Genomic DNA, 20,681 nt, shown 5'->3' on the forward strand with positions numbered 1-20,681 from the left:
TACAACACATAATGTTTCCAGTTCTGTAACGGAATAATTTCGTTCAGCAGGTGACAGAATGCGACTTGCAAATGCGATGCTTTCAATTATTGTAGAACCATCTTCTTCAATTTCCTGAAAAATATGTACTCCTAAAGCGGTGTTAGAACTGTCGGTGGCAATGTAAAAATTTCTGGTAAGATCTGGGTGCGATAAAAGTGGTGCGCATTCAATAAAGCATGTTTCAGGTTCATAAATTCAGAATGTGCTTGCTTATCCCAGAACCAAATAGTGTTTTTACCTGTCAATTGACATAATCTAGGTGTGTCTAAAGCAGAGTGATGAATAAATTTACGAAAAAAGTTAATTAAACCCAAAAAGCTGCGTAATTGTTTTTTCGTCGTAGGAACCGTAATGTCACGTAGAGCTTGAAGTTTTTCCGGATCAGGCGCAATGCCTTCTGCTGAAATTACGTGTCCAAGAAATTTTATAGAAGTTTTACCAAAGTGCGATTTACTGAGATTAACTGTGAGTCCTTGAGCATGAAAAGTTTGCAACAGTTGTTCTAGAATCAGATTGTGTTCAGTCCACTTAGCTTCTGCAATAAGAATGTCATCTACGTACGTCGTGATTCTGTCTTTAAGTTCTGCCGGAAGTATTGTATTCAAACCGCGAATAAAAGCTGCTGAGGAAATTGTTAAGCCGAATTTGCAAAATTGATAACAGTCGCCAAAACAGAGAAATGTTGTGTACTTTCTGCAGTTCGGATGGAGCTGAACTTGCCAAAATCCCGATTTCAAATCTAACGTGGAATAAATAGCAGTACCATGAAATTTCTGTAGAAGTTCCTCTAATGTCTGTGGTCGATCTGTTTCGTTAATAATTATGTCATTGATGCGACGTGAATCAAGTACGAGGGGAAGTGAGCCATCCTTTTTCTTGACAATATGTAGCGGGTTTATGTACGGACTAACTGCTGGTTCAATAATTCCTTGGTCAAGCATATCCTGCAATTCTTTCTTAACCTGTTCTCTATGAATATACGGAATGGGATAATGCTTGGCTTTAAATGCGTCTTGCTGTTTAACTTGAAATTCATACATAAAACCGGACATAGTACCAGGAATGTTGTCAAAAACTGGAGATTGCTGTAAAATAATTTTGTGTAGTTGCGTCCGTTCGTCGTCTGTATTTGCACTGCTTTGTTTAACTTTATCAGAAATCATCTGCATTACGTCGTAGTCAGCTTCGTCTGGAGTATTACAGTTATGTTCGTACGTATCCGTGAACAAGGTGGAATTACAGTCTATGCTACGTGATACGGAAATGACCTCAGTGCGATTAATTGTTTGCTCTTCTGCAGATAATGACTGCTGAAATTCTAAAGCCAATTGTACGTTTTCATCCTTCAACATTAAATAGGAATTTTGAAAGTCAATAACTGCGTCGTGTTGTACCAGAAAATTCGTACCTAAAATAACGTCTGTTGTCAATAAAGGAACAATCCAAAAATTTGAGTGAAATGTGTGACCTGCAATGCAAAATGATAAATGTGTCTGTAATTTAACGTCTACTCCTTTACTCGATACTGCTCCTTTCACTTTCGTTTTGCCTAATGGTAATGTAGGATAGGTATTCTCTTTGTTACACTCGTTGAAAGTTTCTTCATTTATAACTGACATAGGTGATCCAGAATCGATTACTGCTGAAAATTTCGATGAACCAATTTTAATTTCGATGACAGGGTGTGAAATGGTTTTTTGAACAACTGGTCTTTCCTGTAAAAGAGTGTCTCGGATGTCGTCAAAAGTAATAACAATTTCGTGAACAACATTCTGCGTGTCTAAAGTAGTGCTTGTGTCATTGGAAGATGCGACCTGTACAGTATCTAGTCAGATTCTATCTGACGTGTTATTATTTTCTGGAGGATGTTGTGGCATTTCGACTATTTGAACTGTTCTGTTATTTCTTCCAGACGTATTACGTTGTGGATGATATCTACTGTCGGGTTCATTCATGAGAATATGTTCTTGCGGATGATTTTGCTGTTGGTAAGACCGACTGTTATTATATGTACGCTGAAAATTTTGCTCATTATTTTTACGTCTGTCGTGATAGTCATTCCTATACGGTGCATTGCGATAGGAATTGAAATAGTGTGCTTCCACACGTAGTTATTTCATTGCTGCTGTGCGTTACTATTTGTTGTAGCTGAGACTATACGTGTACACGGCGAAACATTAAAGCTTGGTTAACCTTGTAGACTGCATTGTTGGTTACGTATGCTAACCGGCTGACTTTCATGCTGTTGTGGTGAAAAACGTCTATTGTTATTAAAATGTGGTTCCTGTTGCTAAAAATTTTACACATTACTGATGATTACGATTTTATCTGTTATTAAAATTACGCTGGTTCTGGAGTGCCTAAAGAAAATTGTCACTTTTAGTAAAAATTTCTCACATCGGGTTTTCTTTAGTCGTGTTTCTTAATTCTAGGTAGAGCAATTGTTAAAGAGCTGTTTTGATAGATATAAAGTATAGTAGAAGAGAAGGCAGCAGTGCAGAAAACTAAAGATGAAGCAGCACTTCTACAGCTCGGGGCCCTATGCACGCTATGGCACATATTCATTAAAGCGTAATGAATCCCCTGAGGTCTATTACGCGCTGCAAATACATTTCAGCTTTTGTGTTATAGGCAATGGCGGTAAAAATCCAAAAGAAAATTGTAGTATCCAGTTCAAAGCTAGTTTCTGCATTACAGGTAATAGCGGTGAAAGTACAAAAATAAATTGTCATATACAGTTCAAATCGTGTATCTGTGCTCTGTCATTATTAAATTCCTTAGATTTTCTTACAGATAAAAATTGCTCGTAATCTACGTCTCTGAATTTGAGAACACGTTCAGGTTTGTGTGAAAATCTATTTGTCTGTGTCATTTCGTACTTCAAGTTGCGTAGCTTTTCAGATTTTAAGTCGCGTAGTCTCTGTAAATTACTTAAGTTACACTGACTACGTGAGTGTGACAAATGCTCGCAACGTGGCGGATTCTGTGACGTATTATCAACTGAAATAGTTTTCAATTCTGTTACTTTAATACTTTCCTCAATTTGGTTGTTATGTCGTTCACTTTTATTATTGACTTCCGTATTCAGAGTGTGTGAAACTTCCAGTGACTCTAAATTAAACTCGTCGCGTATGTTTGTTGCGTTTGCTGAACATTGTTCAGTAACTGCATTAATTTCGTGTATCTGTGTTGCGTTTGCTGAACATTGTTCAGTGACTGCATTAATTTCATCTTTAACTGATTCTGTTGTGCGTACACGTGTACTACTTAATTCTTGTGCAACAGTGCCAATTTCTTCATTACTGTTACTAGCACAAGCCTTAGTATCCTCACGTAATTGTTCTTTCGTATCGTGACGTTGCACGGTAACATCTGTAATCTGTTCACTAACTTGTTTGTTATGTTCGTTAACGTTGTCGTGTTTTTCGTTCGTCAGTTTGAAACTTTCATCAATCATTTCGCTAAGTTGTTTGTTCCGTTCTCTAAATTGTTTGTTCTGTTCATCAAGTTTTTTATTAATTTCATCAAATTGTTTGATTTTTTCACTATTTTGTAGCAATATTGCCATAATTTGATCCAATGTAACATTACCTACTCTATTCTCTGTACTGTTTGATGGCGTACCCGCAATTGTCACGTTTTTTGTGAACATTTGGTCATTCTGTAATTGACAAAAAGGTTTGCCAGTCGGATGTACACTGTCAATCACTATTTCGGAATTAAATAAATCCGTCCTACTTTGCGTATCCTGTTCATTTTCATTAGAAAAATTTGTCTGTACGTCACTTAAATTTTCCAAACCGGTTGTGTTAAGCTGGGCAGCGTTCATTGCAACAGAACGCCCCGCGTCATCACTTGTCGTCAAATTAACAGAGGACACAATTGAGTTCGTTTGTTCATCATTAAGATAAAAATCATTATTAGTGGTTGGAACGCACTGATTGTCAGTAAACGCAGGATTGTCATTACACTGCGTGTCACAAGTGCTATCGATGAAGTTGTTTAAGTCGGTAATTTCATTCATTACACCTCGCGATGTACTATTAATAGTCTTTCGTGGCATTTTTACAATAGTCACAATTATTCACAAATGAAATAAGCACAATGCAAAAAGCAACAAACATAAATACAACAAAGAGCAACAAACTGCCGATTACCTGTGGGAGAAAGTCACAAAATTAGTAAAAGCGTTGCGCCAAATGCTAATTATATTTTATTAAATAAGAGCAGATATCTGACTACTTCTCAGAAGATTCTCAACGAAATACGATCCTCGTCCGGATGTCGCCAAGTGTAACCTCCTCGGAGAATTTAGAAAATATTTAAATGTGAATGGGCATCGTGCTAAACGTAACCTCCCAGCAGAAATAAAAGAAAAGTCTATGATAATGAAAACGAGCCAAATGTTTGGTCCCCACAGAAATTATAGAATAATAACGACCCAAATGTAAACTCGACACAAAAATTGAGAAATGAACATTAATCATTAAACCCACAATATTAGGGCAGCGTCGCTGACCTTAGGCCCTGTGCAATGATTAATCTGATAAATTGATTCTGGGACGAAAAACATAGGAAATATTGTTTCAATTGGAATGATTCTTTTCTTAAAAACGATTGCTTTGAAAACAAAATTATTATTGGGGCATTTCTTGAACAAATTAATTACAATTAACAGATGTTATTGGCTGAGCGCAATACTGCTTCATTACCTTATTTAACAATATACCCCGTCCCGAACCGTGACCAGAGACCCATGTCGACGCCCGCCGACTCCTCACACACTACTTCCGACTGAGTACAACTCTCAACTGCCAACTCGCAACTGTTCCTCGCAACTCCCTACTCGCAACTGAACTCTCGCGCGGTCAAGCGCAGACTAGCAACGATAAACAACTCTCTGGTCAGAGATTCTGTCATGCCTCGCCATCGCTGTTAATGAAAACATATGAAACGTACACGTTTCAAGCTCTTTTGCGAAGTGCTGTGTATTCTTTCCTGAATTATTAGTCTGTTGATCGAGGGGCGGAGGCTGTTGCTTTATTTCAGAATTTTTAGGTTGGTGTTTATATCTTTGATCTCTGATCAATATCCATAAAATGTTCTGCGGGTGAAGAATGACAGCTGTTACTTTTTAGTGCACTTCTATGTTTTGTTGTATAATGTTGAAATTTTTCCTTGTCTGTCTAATATAAACTGAACTGCCGCCCTAATTTTTTTTTTTTTTGCGCATCAATTTGATATCAAAATTGTGACCATCGTCTCCCGTAATTGTTTCCTATTTCTGTACGTAGCAGCTTGACACTTGTCTACATTTGCCTGTATTATTTGAGAGAGGTCTGATGGTTCAGATGGCTCAAATGGCTCTGAGCACTATGGGACTTAACTTCTGAGGTCATCAATCCCCTAGAACTTAGAACTACTTGAACCTAACTACCCTAAGTACATCACACACATCCATGCCCGAGGCAGGATTCGAACCTGCAATCGTAGAGGTCGCGCGGTTCCAGACTGTAGCGCCTAGAACCGCTCGCCATCTCGGCCGGCCCACGGTTTAGTGCAAAAGCACTGGTCAAGTATTCACAGGGCGTTCATATTCGTTGTCGATTCCCAGACTATTACAGGACTCTAATTCACAAAATGGAGAGGTTAAATATAAACAGACAGATCATACAGAACTTATTTAGGTGATTGTGTATAATTTCGTTGATAGAATTATGCATTACCACGCGACGAGTGAAGATAGGAGAACTGATTTACACCTTAGGTGTAACATCTAATACCGGTATGTGTTATGCAGAACAATTAGGTCTCACTGTTTAAATACAGTAACTGTTTAGCATGAATCCTATAATAATGATGTACTGGCATTCTTGTTTTTGTCGCAAAAGGAAAGGAACAGTTTAGATTACAAAAGTGATTAACTTTAAAATAAACTCGTATGTTAAATAGGCTGAAAGAAGTTGAGGACCTTGTGTGTTCAAACCTTAGGTTACTTCGTGACGCTGATTCACCAGCTGATGTCCCCGGCCCTAAAGCGAAGGTGGAGGAGACTGTGGTCCCACTTGCCTCGTTTATGGAATTAGTCTTGGTTTGCGTGTTCCTGAGAAGCTGAAGTGAAAGATGCCTTCACTTTATCGATGCCTAATGCTTGTCTCTTAAAGGTATCTTGTGTTTTCCGAAGAGGTCTTTGTCTCGCTTGAGACAGAGTTTTCGAGACATGTGTATTAATAATACTACCTCGTTAGAGCAGTAAGTGAGAGCATTCGCTTCATTATAAATGTCTACTACATTATGTAGCGTCAAACCATTCATCGGACATTACGGGTACTGAAGATGATTCTGATGCAAACATTTACTCTTCCACAAGATAAACTGTCATTGTTATTTGATTGACAGTTAAGAGGAAAGAAATAGGCGAATGTATAATTCCACCCTGTTGATCGAGAATAATACTGTCCACAATGACTTAAAATGCTTGCGTAATGCTTGTTCGGTAAATATGCTAGGAAGCGTCTCAGTGAATCAGAATCATGCCGTTTTAAGAGGCTGTTGTTGAAAGTTATTGACAATAAGTAAGAGTTTAATTCAAAAAGTGATAATGCATTTATTTTTGTGAAGTCAACATACTCGCAAATATTATCAACGTATGAAATTTTATACTAAGTAAGAGTTGCACTGAAATATTGGCAGAGTGTGACTTTTTCGAATGCGATAGAACTGTAATTTTGTTTTGGCGGTTTTCAATTAGATGGATCCCGAAGCTGCACCACAGGGTTTGTTTGGCTCACTTGGTATTTCAATACTATTACCCCTTCTTCGGAGAATAAACATCAAGGGCACCACATTTGTTATATGCAGGCATCAAAGATTGCTGATTCGATTTCATTGTGGCAAAAGAGCGGGATAGAAACGGTTATTGTAAAAATATATTCAGAAACAGCAAATAAAATCTTACGAGAGTGAAATTTTCACTCTGCACGGAGAATGGATGATACGAAGCTTCGTGGCAGATTAAAACTATGTGTCGGACTGACCGAATTCGAGTATCGGTCCGGCAAGCAGTTTTAATCTCCCTCGAAGTTTGAAAATTTTGTTAAATGGCTCTGCTGAGACCACACATAGCTATTTACACAGTGCATAGTATCTTGTATCTGCCACCTTCCGATTTCGTTTTTGTATTTCTTAACATAGTATGCTGTTCACTTTGTATACATCTGGCTTTAATACCGTTGAATAGTTCCTTTTGTAGTTAAAAATGAAGATCGAGCGTCAGTCTCCGACTGCAGATTAGAATAGCAGAGTAATGGATTTCTTAGTCGACCAGAATTTGAAACTACTTCAGAAGTGTGATAATGACTCTATTACGAAAAACACCCGGGTTCCCGGGTTCGATTCCCTGCGGGGTCTGGGATTTTCTCTGCCTCGTGATGACTGGGTGTTGTGTGATGTCCTTAGGTTAGTTAGGTTTAAGTAGTTCTAAGTTATAGTGGACTAATGACCATAGATGTTAAGTCCCATAGTGCTCAGAGCCATTTGAACGAAAAACACTTAGAAGGAAATTGCAGTATTATGTAAAAGCCGGAACGGTAGAAGCTCGAAGTGCGACTGGAAGAGGATCCAAAGTGAACTTTAAACAGCAGTAAGCGTGTTTTCGCAGAGAAAAACTACCTATCGAAGTTGGACTCGAACCCGAAGACCCGCCATTCCAGGTATTGGTCTCACGAACCGAGCTATCCATGACTCTTTAGTGGAAATAAGGATTGTTGAGACGGCAGCAGGCGATACAATAGTTGATTAGAGCACTAGACTTAGTAAATAGAAGCACCAATTCGAGTCCTTATTCATCACAGCATTTTAAGATGCCATGAATGAATGTCTCAAGTGAAAGATTTAGTGTCACGTAAGAAACATAGGAAACATAACTTATTTACCTAATCGTTTATACGATTGTCCAAACTTAATTACGCGACAATACAAGCAAAAGCATTTTTCGACAATCGCTCTAAACAGCGTTAAAGTTTCACCAGAGGCAGGAGTTGTGCAAGCTGTATTGCAAAATAATGCTCCATACTCCCCGTATGCACCTGATTCAAACATAACGAAAGGAATTCATTCGATGCGCAGTGTCTCAGTCGTGTTTCCAATTTTGTTGTGTAGTGTCTTAGTGAATTATGGAATGTAATTTCACGAAGACAGTCTGCAAGTTGAACTGCAGGACAGAATCTCCCGAACGTTAAAGACAAGTAAAAGGCAAAAATATTCTTCGGCGGCATTTGAAGTACTATTACTTGGCAAAGTCGTAATAAAAGTGGCTAAGGGCTGCTGATAAAAATAATTCTATACTTACTATCAGTTTCACTTACAGGTCCATGACAACAGTTTCGATGAGGCATAAAATGATGCAGACATCTTCCTGTATCACTGCCGCAATAAAATACCTGACACAGTTCTTAGTAACATGTACTCCCACATTTAATATTTCTTCGTGTACTGTCATAAGGTTACGCATTTCTCTGAAGGATTCACTCTATACACACTGTTTCACGAGGATAGCAAATAATTTCGGGTTGTGTTACAGAATATCCAATAACGCAGTCCCAATAACATGTGCCCAGTTTTGATTCGTTGAAGAGATAAAGATGTTTACGGAGCTAAGTTTTCATTTCGCGTGTTGGTACTTCAGTCTGCATTGGTTCATTTGTTGATTGTCATTTTCGTTTCGTTGTGGAACTGTCTCTGAGAACAACTAAGTGAATTTTTCAGCTATGATTATGACTTCTTGTCCAGTTCTACTGCACTGATCAAGCTCGTATTTAGAAGTGCTACGCTTTATTTCTCAACATGCTTCCTGATGGAAACGCTGCCTCTGCTGGTACAGGAAAAAGAAGACGATTTCCTACCCACAGAGTTGCAGGCTCCAGAATGTTTACTCGTGTTATCGCTAAACTCAGCGAGATTAACGCAATTCTCGGCACTCATATTTCATCTGAATGTGAAAATGAACAGAGTGTGTATGAGGTAGAGAAAATTATTCAGTTGATAGAATGAATTCTATAACAAACACGCAGAAGATTTATAATATATCGGTGTTCCACATACAAGAATATGGCTTAGGTAATACAAGCATATTCTCTAACTTTGTCATTTACAGCCGATTCAACAACACAGAGAAGAAGATAAATGATGGGGATTGCATTTTTGGCAAATCGCCGAGTGATCCCGTTAATATTGTTCAATGATGAAACTGGTCATTAAATGTGTGGTGTGGAGTGATAGACAATCATTTGATTGGGCTTGTGTTGTCATGTCGTGCTGCAGTACCCTGTTATCTAGACTTCCTTGAAATCGAGCTTCCAGCCTCACTGAAAGAAGTCCCTTAGCATACAATGATGAGAACTTACGTCCGGTATGACACTTCAGCTGACACATCATCTAAACCTAACCATTCTCTGTAAGGTGGATCTGCAGAAACCTACTCTCAGTATTTTTTAAATCTCTGTAACGAATAAAAACTGGACACATTTCAATATGGAACGTTTTATTCGAACTGGTCTATACTACTACCTGCTAAAGTGCTTACGACTCCTGTATAGTACACATAACATAACGTAACGCATGTCTCTTGCCAACATTACACGCTGTAAGACAGTGATTGAGGTGTCATGTTGTGCAGCCTGTTTACATGGGATGAAATGCTCCTTACGTTTCCCTGTAAATAGAGTTGAAGATCTGTTCAGGGTGCCAGCGTTGCCGTTTTTACTATGAATTAACAGGTACAGAGATAGCAGAGCTCACACTGAATAACGTGGCCCCGGCGCAGATACGTATTCTCGTTCTGAGAGCTTTGACCCAGTGTTGCAAAGCGCCAGTCGCTTCAGTTGTTTATCGTTTGCTGACCTGTGCACTTCGAGGATTCTCATTGCCTTCTCCTTACTAGATAGCATGCCGCAACAGTGCTCACGCTCCATGTGTGCAGAGAAAGTTCTTCATAATTAGGCTCATGTGATCATATGCAGTGCTGTTCAATTTACGCTGGAAGCGATAAACGAGAGAGCAAAAATCTCATTCACCATCTCAGTGTTGCAAGGTCTGTTAGGCTATTCTAACCGCGCAATAAAAATGACTAGTGACTCCTGTGATCGAAATTCAACCACTTACATCAGTGGATCTGATATATGATAGCAAACGTAATGTATCTTAAATGTCGGAAATTTTGGCCGCAGAACTGATTCGTGACAAATGCTGCATTATGCCTACGTATATTCTATAAATACTTCTCGTTCCAAGTGACTCTTTGACAAAATGCTTCGGAACATAAATTTTGTTTTAATGGCGGCCAATTAAATTTTCCCTTACGACAACACAGTGTGAACGCCGTCGCATCGCGTAAAGTCATCTCAGACGCAAAATTATTTACATTGCAAAATCTGCACTGTAAATTCATCAAACCGCAATTGCGGTTTTCAAGATTATTTGGAAATATGTTCAGTGCGTGTTTAATTCTGTCTTTCAGAACTACAATAGAATTATCGTTACAAACATCTGCATTATTCCAATTACTTTCTCTAAACAAAAATTGTCTCTCTCTAGCACTTCGTCTTTCAGTCCGACCCGTTAATGTTCTTTTTAGAGGCAGAGCCTAAAACAAATATAGTTTCCTTATAACAATGGACATTGAAGCTACTTAGAATAAAAATACTGAGAATTAGGAACTCTGTAAATTGTGTGGTGACGTCGGCAAACGAGCACATAGTTTGGTTTACTCTCAGATCAAAGTAAGTGAGGAAAGGCGCTATAGTTGAATTCCTTTATCTTGGCGGCTCGCGCATGCCCGCCCAGACGCGGGAGATTGCTGCGTTGCCAGTTGCACACGACGCACGCGCCAAGAGAAGCAGCGCCATAGTATATGTTAGTTCGCAAGCTTACGTTTACGGGGGAGCGCGCTGTTTATGAAGTAAAGCCACCACGGCCGCATTAACCCTTTCGCTGCTACAGAGACGTGCTCTCCGCATTCCGCGCCGTGCGCGATTTTGTCACTGCACTGCTCGCCTGTGCTGACACATGGTGTTTCCGACTGCTTTGACACACTTATCATTCGATTCCACAAAAACTATTTGGCCCAAAAATTAGATTTTTACACATCTTCTTGACTGATACCTTCCCCCCACTTCCATTGACAGATTGAAGTGCTTTGAAATAAAGCCAAACGCGCCAGGTGTAAATAAAACTTTTATTACAGTCGCGAAAGACGGAATATTTCTCAATGTTACATACGACACCTATGTGGTACTTAAATTAAATGAGATATTGTTATACAGTAAATTTTATATGAAATTTGGGTACCTTGTCCACATTTCATTCTCAACATTGTGGCAACTAAAATCGACCATACGGTAAGTATACGCTATGGACTTTTACCTCTGCAAACTCTTCAAAATTTCCTGCAATCGTTTACTACATTTAATGCTGCACAATAACTGGGTTGAACATCGAAACAAAATTAAGTCATTTGTGGGGGGAAGGTATCAGTCAAGAAGATGTGTAAAAATCTAATTTTTGGGCCAAATAGTTTTTGTGAAATCGAATGATAACTGTGTCAAAGCAGTGGGAACACCATGTGTCTGCACAGGCGAGTAGTGCAGTGATGACAAAATCGCGCACAGCGCGGAATGCGGGGAGCACGTGACTGCAGCAGCGAAAGGGTTAATGAAGAGACAAAGCACTAGAAATTTCAAAAAATTGCATTCAAACGAATAAAATTCGTTAAGTAAGACACTTCGATATTGTTTTTAAATAAAGAAAATATTTAGCATTTCACAAGGGTTGAACTCTTTACCTTTTTTTATCTCATTTTGTTCGTTTTTGTTCGTTGTATCTGCTCTGGGCGGACGTCGAAAGACACCCGTTTTAGTTCGTTGTTGATCCATTAACTCAGTTTTTTTTTTTTTATTACAGAGGGCACCTAGCCCTCTGATCGAACACGCTGAGATACCGTGCCGGCTTGAACGCCTTACCCGTTACGCTAGTGTAGCTCGTACTGTAATGCCTCTCCATAAGGACTATAACAGCTCACGTAAAATTCTGACAAACACTATTGGTATGCCTATGAATTACTCGCACTTCGTCAAAGTACAATAGGAAATAAACAATTACCGCTGTTCTTTATTGCAAAAAAGCTGTTCGTGAACTTGATACAAACACATTTCCTTGCTATTGCCTGAATTAAGAGTCTTATTGCTTGTTTTGTTTAATTAATTAATAGAAAATGAAGCAATTGGTATAAAGAATGGTTTTCCCAAACTTTCAAAAAACTAAGTCTGCTATCAAGACATTGCTTTTTTTCTATTACTTTATTTATGACTGAACGTTTCTAAAACTGAAGACACTCGTCTGTGCTCTGCTCTGCAGTCGAGATCTGGCAACGTCGTTCTCTGTTCATTGGCTGACTGTATTTTTTGACGTCAGATGCGCAGAACGAACCTAAACTCGGCCGCCAACATAAATGACGCGCACTTTAGTAAACAACATTTGTTGTTCTCAACGTCCTCGTTACTACATTTCGTTTTCGAGTGTCGACAGCATCAACGACGTAGCAGTTGCGCCACTGTAGTGAAAATGAACTATCTGCAAAATTTAAACATGAATGTCCCTAGAATGCAATGTCGTTCTACCATAGCACCCGACCGTTACGCGCTGTAGAAGTTGGTATCAGTGCCAGAGAAAAAGAAAAACTTTTCACATTTGTGTGTGTGTGTGTGTGTGTGTGTGTGTGTGTGTGTGTGTGTGTGTTAACTTACTTTTACCTCTCCTAATGGCTATGTATACACTTGATTTTTTGCTTTTGTGCCCATGTACGGCAAATTTCATTTCGAACTGTATGAGTTTCACTTGCCTCCTTGTATAATTAATTTTAAAAATCATTACTTCCATTTTAGATGCTCACTTGTTAATGTTATGACCGTTAAATAAAACAGATGCATTATTATTATGAGTGTTCACATTGCTATGACTTTCTCTACGCAAAAATTGCGTCTGTGCAGCTCTTCGTCTTTCTCTCTTACCCGTTGGGATTGTCCTTCCAGGCACACCCATAAAAATATAGTTACCGCATAATAAGGGAAGTCGGAAGTCGTAGTTATCTAAATGAAGAAATTACATATTAGAAACTTATTTCAAGTTTCCTGGTAATGACAGCAAAGTGGCCACACAGTTACTCCTATAGAAAAGTAAGCGAAATAACAGCGCCAATGTACAACTTTACTTACGACTTCGTTACTACGATATGTTGATTTTCATTGCTGACAGCATCGTCGACCTGGCATTTGTCGCATTGTAGTTGCTCGGTATGCTTGTGTTACTGAAAATGACCCATGTAAGCATAAAAGCGCCTAGAATTCGATGTCACGAACTGTCACTTCCGTGTGTCATTTCTAACATAGCACCTGACGGGTGTGCAGGGCAGAGGTTGGTAGCTCTTCAGTTTTCGATTTTAAGGTATTCGAGATTTTCTGCGTGATAGAGAATGTAACATCAGTGTTGTAACTGTGAAAACCTCTACTTTCTTTTCCACTCTTAACGTCTACATACAGACATTATTTTTTTCTTTGTACACATCTATGACAAACTACGTTTCGAAGTATATGAGGATCATTGGCCTCCTTCTACAATTAATATTAAAAATCGGTACTTCAATTTTCATGTCCACGTATTAATATTACGACCAAGAAAGGGGAACACCTAGCTCCATATAATTCCCAAACAATATAAATTACTAAAGATGCAGTAGAAGGAGGAAAATATTTTATTTTAGGTAATTTGGCCAATTGTGTGACTGTGAAAGGTTTGTGTGATAATTTCTGCAGACGTTTTTCTTGTTTTAGGTGTCTGAAATAGCATAATTTTAGCATTGTTTAGACATGCGCACGTTTCCTGGACAGAGAGGTTATACCACATGTTAGTAGCTGCGAGGAAGATTTGTGTGCTGATCTGGAGGAGACAAGAGGAGACGGCTAGTTGAGTTTTGGTCCTACATGTGAACGGTCGAATTTTGGTGCAGTACCAGCAGCAAACAAACAATGGAGGTTTTTTAAAATTATATTATGAATCAGTAGAAGACTTATCCCGGAGAGAAAGAAGATTGATTTGTACATTGATACAATGATATTTCTGAAGAATGGATGAGAGGTAATGATTAAGTTTGCTTTATTTCAGGCACTGATTTGTTAATGCAGCATTCTCGATTCGTCAGACATCCCGATTAGGAATCCTTTTGATTTTCATTTTTGTGTTAGGACTGAGAGAGACAGAGTTTAGAATTAGATTTTGAGATTGAGCTTAAGGAGAGACTGTACATGTGAAATTCAGTTTTTGTAAGTTCAATTTCTGTAATTCTTTTATAGCTCTCTCGTGATTTCAGAGAAAATTTACCTATTTTTCATGTTTAAAAAATGTTATTAAGTCTAATAAAATGAAATTCAAATTGAGTTCATTTAAATCTGACACTTACCACATCTCAAGAGTCAATTAACGTACAATTATTTTAAAACCAATATAAAATTTATGAATAAAGACTGATACCCATGTTTTCGAGCACACATTGGCGCTTTGCATATTTCTGTTGTTATATATTGCACTCCGTTATTGAGATGCTATGAAGGCAGTTTCTATCACGTAAGACACATTGTTGTATACAAAAGATCTTTTCATTAATTCAATTTCACACGGATCAACTTTACTTTCAAAGTAATCAATTTTCTTTTCTCAAAGTTCATAGTCAGATTTTGTGATTGAAATAAAATTTCTGGCAGGGCATGATTTTCTTAATATTCTTTATCAATGGATTCTTGCAGTTGAATTTGTAAGGTGGACATGTGATTTTGATTTTTGTAAGTTGCTGATGTGCTCGTCTGAGAGACAGGAAGTTATGTTATTGTTACGCAATGTTTGGTCTTATTGTGGCACAGTCTTTGCCTCTGCGCAGTCTGATACATTCTTAGCTGAAGTGTGGTAGGTGATGGAATATTCAGTAGTGATATGTTTACTTGTGATTGTATCTGATAGATGAACGAGGATTTGTTCTAATGGACGGCAGTGACTAACATGATATATATATATATATATATATATATATATATATATATATATATATATATATATTGGGAGGCGAAGAGGAGGTAAATTTTGAATAATAATATTATTTTTGAAGAGAAGAAAATTGAGGTTCAAATGGTTCAAATGGCTCTGAGCACTATGGGACTTAACTGCTGTGGTCATCAGTCCCCTAGAACTTAGAACTACTTAAACCTAACTAACCTAAGGACATCACACAACACCCAGTCATCACGAGGCAGAGAAAATCTTTGACCCCACCGGGAAAATTGAGGTAATACAGCAGCATTGCACAGCTGGGAATGGTTGTTGTCAAATAATTAACTCGATCAGAACTCAAACAAGACCACTCCACTTCCCTGCATCATGCATTAGGGTGCCAACTGATTAAGCTGTTTGGTTTTTATAGAAATTCTCTGTTAACACTGAACCTCTTTAAAATCGTTTTTCACTTGGTTAAGCATAATATTGTTCAGCCCAATGTTATGTGTGAAGATCACAAGAAGGTTTACTCTGTCTTTTTGAATGCATAGTTCGTTCTAAAATGGTTGTCTTGGAATGTCGTTTCATAGGAATGTGTACTCTCTCCATACTACCATCTAAAGAAGGTTTATCATTACACATTACCACAATGCACTATGTGGTATGCAACAGTTTAAATATTGTTGGTAATTTTATTTAAAGATAGAAATCTAGCTTAGCCACTATCTGTATGATGTTCTGCTTTCGAGAAATAGTTAAAGAACTATGTTTTAAAGATCTAAGCTAAGTAGGAATTTTTATTAGGGCCAGATAGTTGTTTTAATCCGGTTGTGCAAATAATATAAAGACAAGCTGTATTCAGACCAGTTACAGTTCAATTATAATTTGGTCGTGTTCAGTCAGAAGTCAGCATACGAGTTTAAGTTGGATAACAGTTCGCGGGTACATAGTTCAGGCAGTATGTAGTTTTTTATGTTATAGGTCGTAATGCTGGGCTAAATTTCATACAGAAACTTACGTAGTGGGATTGTTGTTGTTTTTGTTGTTGTGGTCTTCAGTCCTGAGACTGGTTTGATGCAGCTCTCCATGCTACTCTATCCTGTGCAAGCTTCTTCATCTCCCCGTACCTACTGCAACCTACATCCTTCTGAATCTGCTTAGTGTATTCATCACTTGGTCTCCCTCTACGAATTTTACCCTCCACGCTGCCCTCCAATACTAAATTGGTGATCCCTTGATGCCTCAGAACATGTCCTACCAACCGATCCCTTCTTCTGGTCAAGTTGTGCCACAAACTCCTCTTCTCCCCAATCCTATTCAGTACCTCCTCATTGGTTATGTGATCTACCTATCTAATCTTCAGCCTTCTTCTGTAGCACCACATTTCGAAAGCTTCTATTCTCTTCTTGTCCAAACTATTTACCGTCCATGTTTCACTTCCATACATGGCTACACTCCATACAAATACTTTCAGAAATGACTTCCTGACACTTAAATCTATACTCGATGTTAACAAATTTCTCTTCTTCAGAAACGCTTTCCTTGCCATTGCCACTCTACATTTTATATCCTCTCTACTTCGACCATCATCAGTTATTTTGCTCCCCAAATAGCAAAACTCCTTTACTACTTTAAGTGTCTCATTTCCTAATCTAATACCCTCAGCATCACCCGACTTAATTCGACTACATTCCATGATCCTCGTTTTGCTTTTGTTGATGTTCATCTTATATCCTCCTTTCAAGACACTGTCCATTCCGTTCAACTGCTCTTCCAAGTCCTTTGCTGTCTCTGACAGAATTACAATGCAATGCCATCGGCGAACCTCAAAGTTTTTATTTCTTCTCCATGGATTTTAATACCTACTCCGAATTTTTCTTTTGTTTCCTTTACTGCTTGCTCAATATACAGATTGAATAACATCGGGGAGAGGCTACAACCCTGTCTTACTCCCTTCCCAACCACTGCTTCCCTTTCCTGTCCCTCGACTCTTATAACTGCCATCTGGTTTCTGTACAAATTGTAAATAGCCTTTCGCTCCCTGTATTATACCCCTGCCACCTTTAGAATTTGAAAGAGAGTATTCCAGTCAACATTGTCAAAAGCTTTCTCTAAGTCTACAAATGCTAGAAACGTAGGTTTGCCTTTCCTTAATCTTTCTTCTAAGATAAGTTGTAGGGTCAGTATTGCCTCACGTGTTCCAGTATTTCTACGGAATCCAAACTGATCTTCCCCGACGTCGGCTTCTACTAGTTTTTCCATTCGTCTGTAAAGAATTCGTGTTAGTATTTTGCAGCTGTGGCTTATTAAACTGATTATTCGGTAATTCTCACATCTGACAACACCTGCTTTCTTTGGGATTGGAATTATTATATTCTTCTGGAAGTCTGAGGGTATTTCGCCTGTTTCATACATCTTGTTCACCAGATGGTAGATTTCTGTCGGGACTGGCTCTCCCAAGGCCGTCAGTAGTTCCAATGGAATGTTGTCTACTCCGGGGGCCTTGTTTCGACTCAAGTCTTTCAGTGTTCTGTCAAACTCTTCACGCAGTATCGTATCTCCCATTTCATCTTCATCTACATCCTCTTCCATTTCCATAATATTGTCCTCAAGTACATCGCCCTTGTATAGACCCTCTATATACTCCTTCCACCTTTCTGCTTTCCCTTCTTTGCTTAGAACTGGATTTCCATCTGAGCTTTTGATGTTCATACAAGTGGTTCTCATTTCTCCAAAGGTCTCTCTAATTTTCCTGTAGGCAGTATCTATCTTACCCCTAGTGAGATAAGCTCTACATCCTTACATTTGTCCTCTAGCCATCCCTGCTTAGCCATTTTGCACTTCCTGTCGATTTCATTTTTGAGACGTTTGTATTCCTTTTTGGCTGCTTCATTTACTGCATTTTTATATTTTCTCCTTTCATCAATTAAATTCTTTTGTTACCCAAGGAGTTCTACTAGCCCTCGTCTTATTACCTACTTGATCGTCTGCTGCCTTCACTACTTCATCCCTCAAAGCTACCCATTCTTCTTCTAGGGTATTTCTTTCCCCCATTCCTGCCAATTGTTCCCTTATGCTCTCCCTGAAACTCTGTACAACCACCGGTTCTTTCAGTTTATCCAGGTCCCATCTCCTTAAATTCCCACCTTTTTGCAGTTTCTTCAGTTTTAATCTACAGGTCATAACCAATAGATTGTGGTCTGAGTCCACATCTGCCCCTGTAAATGTCTTACAATTTAAAACCTGGTTCCTAAATCTCTGTCTTACCATTATATAATCTATCTTATACCTTTTAGCATCTCCAGGGTTCTTCCATGTATACAACCTTCTATCATGATTCTTAAACCAAGTGTTAGCTATGATTAAGTTGTGCTCTACGCAAAATTCTACCAGGCGGCTTCCTCTTTCATTTCGTAGCCCCAATTCATATTCTCCTACTACGTTTCCTTCTCTCCCTTTTCCTACTGACGAATTCCAATCACCCATGACTATTAAATTTTCGTCTCCCTTCACTATGTGAATAATTTCTTTTATTTTATCATACATTTCTTCAATTTCTTCGTCATCTGCAGAGTTAGTTGGCATATAAACTTGTACTACTGTAGTAGGTGTGGGCTTCGTATCTATCTTGGCCACAATAATGCGTTCACTAAGCTGTTTGTAGTAGCTTACCGCGTTCCTATTTTCCTATTCATTATTAAACCCACTCCTGCATTACCCCTATTTGACTTTGTGTTTATAACCCTGTAGTCACCTGACCAGAAGTCTTGTTCCTCCTGCCACCGAACTTCACTAATTCCCACTATATCTAACTTTAGCCTATGCATTTCCCTTTTAAAATTTTCTAACCTACCTGCCCGATTAAGGGACCTGACATTCCACGCTCCGATCCGTAGAACGCCAGTTTCCTTTCTCCTGATAACGACATCCTCTTGAGTAGTCCCCGCCCGGAGATCCGAATGGGGGACTATTTTACCTCCGGAATATTTTACCCAAGAGGACGCCATCATCATTTTATCATACAGTAAAGCTGCATGCCCTCGGGAAAAATTACGGCCGTAGTTTCCCCTTGCTTTCAGCCGTTCGCAGTACCAGCACAGCAAGGCCGTTTGGTTATTGTTACAAGGCCAGATCAGTCAATCATCCAGACTGTTGCCCTTGCAACTACTGAAAAGGCTGCTGCCCCTCTTCAGGAACCACACGTTTGTCTGGCCTTGTGGGGGGGGGGGGGCTAAAAATTTTATCACCAACAGTTAGCATTAAATTACTTATAGATTCAGGTTCATTTTCAATCGTTCACACAAATCAAAGCAGATAACTTTCATTTGGCGATAGTCCTTCTAGGCGCACGGCTAGTAGAATTTTCTCAATTTTTTCAGGTTGTCATATTAAGTCCATTTCTTTGAATCGCTTTTTGTTTGTAGTTTTGTGTTGCTGCTGCGCTATTTACTAATGATATTTTTGTTTTCTTACAGTTCATTGGGATAATTTCTGAAATTTTTTAAACTTTTCTTCATCTTTTCGTTTACTGATATAATTACCACGACCGGAAACACAGTAAACAGCAAGTCGTTTTGCAATCATACACAGACACTCAATATGCCAAATCCACAATACCTTAACATTTGACGAGTAGCTTATTAATCCTGCAGAGACCAATTCAGACACAAAAACTGCTCGACGTTGATGCTCCCGTTCCAGACAGTAAATTTATGAAGAATACTGGCATTACACTGATTTTACATGGCAACTATTTGCGAACTTAAATATTTCTTTTTCTAGTGGGAAACAGTGCTCGAGATCAAAAGTCTTAGATTACGCACAGTCAAGACGGTATTACCACACAGACAATGCAATTGTTTTCGGAAAACGCAGCAGTGAATGCAAAGACAAACGTACAATCACTTCATCACATAACTGTTACCACGAAATACCAGAAAGTAACAAGACACTAGCAAATGAGTTATCAAGTCAATTTGAAACAAAGCTACAAAAACGCAAAAAATATTAGAAACAAAACCAAAACGAAAAATGGTTCAGTCATAAAGAATGTAACGACGGGCATGAAAACATTACTAAACAAAATCTATACAAAAATAGAAGAAAATGAAAAAGCACCGAAACAGTTACAACTTCAGTTTTCTCAGAGAGAGGCCAAAATTAAAAAAAACACACACACACAAATACATACAGGAAAGAGAAGGCTTTAGTTATTGAAAAAATTAATAAAATAGTTCCTAGCACCGCGGCCCCATAATTGCAGCGCAGATCTCAAAAGCAAACGGAACAACTACAGAAGTTGGAAACAGAAGCAAATAAAAGTGAGACCAGTGCAAAATAATAATTTGAAATACTGAAAGCACAGATCGATGAACTTTCAAAGTTAAGCAGATCGAAGTGAATAGAGACGATCATCCAGCAGACACACAACGAATACAGTTTAAAGAAATCGAAGTATTTAAATTTTTAGAGCTTTGTAAAGAAGGACAAATTGCACAAAAAAGAAAGCAATAAGTTACGCAGGCATGTAGCTGACATTGAAAAGC

Source organism: Schistocerca nitens, chromosome 1, assembly GCF_023898315.1.
Source record: "Schistocerca nitens isolate TAMUIC-IGC-003100 chromosome 1, iqSchNite1.1, whole genome shotgun sequence".
NCBI classification, from domain to species: domain Eukaryota; kingdom Metazoa; phylum Arthropoda; class Insecta; order Orthoptera; family Acrididae; genus Schistocerca; species Schistocerca nitens.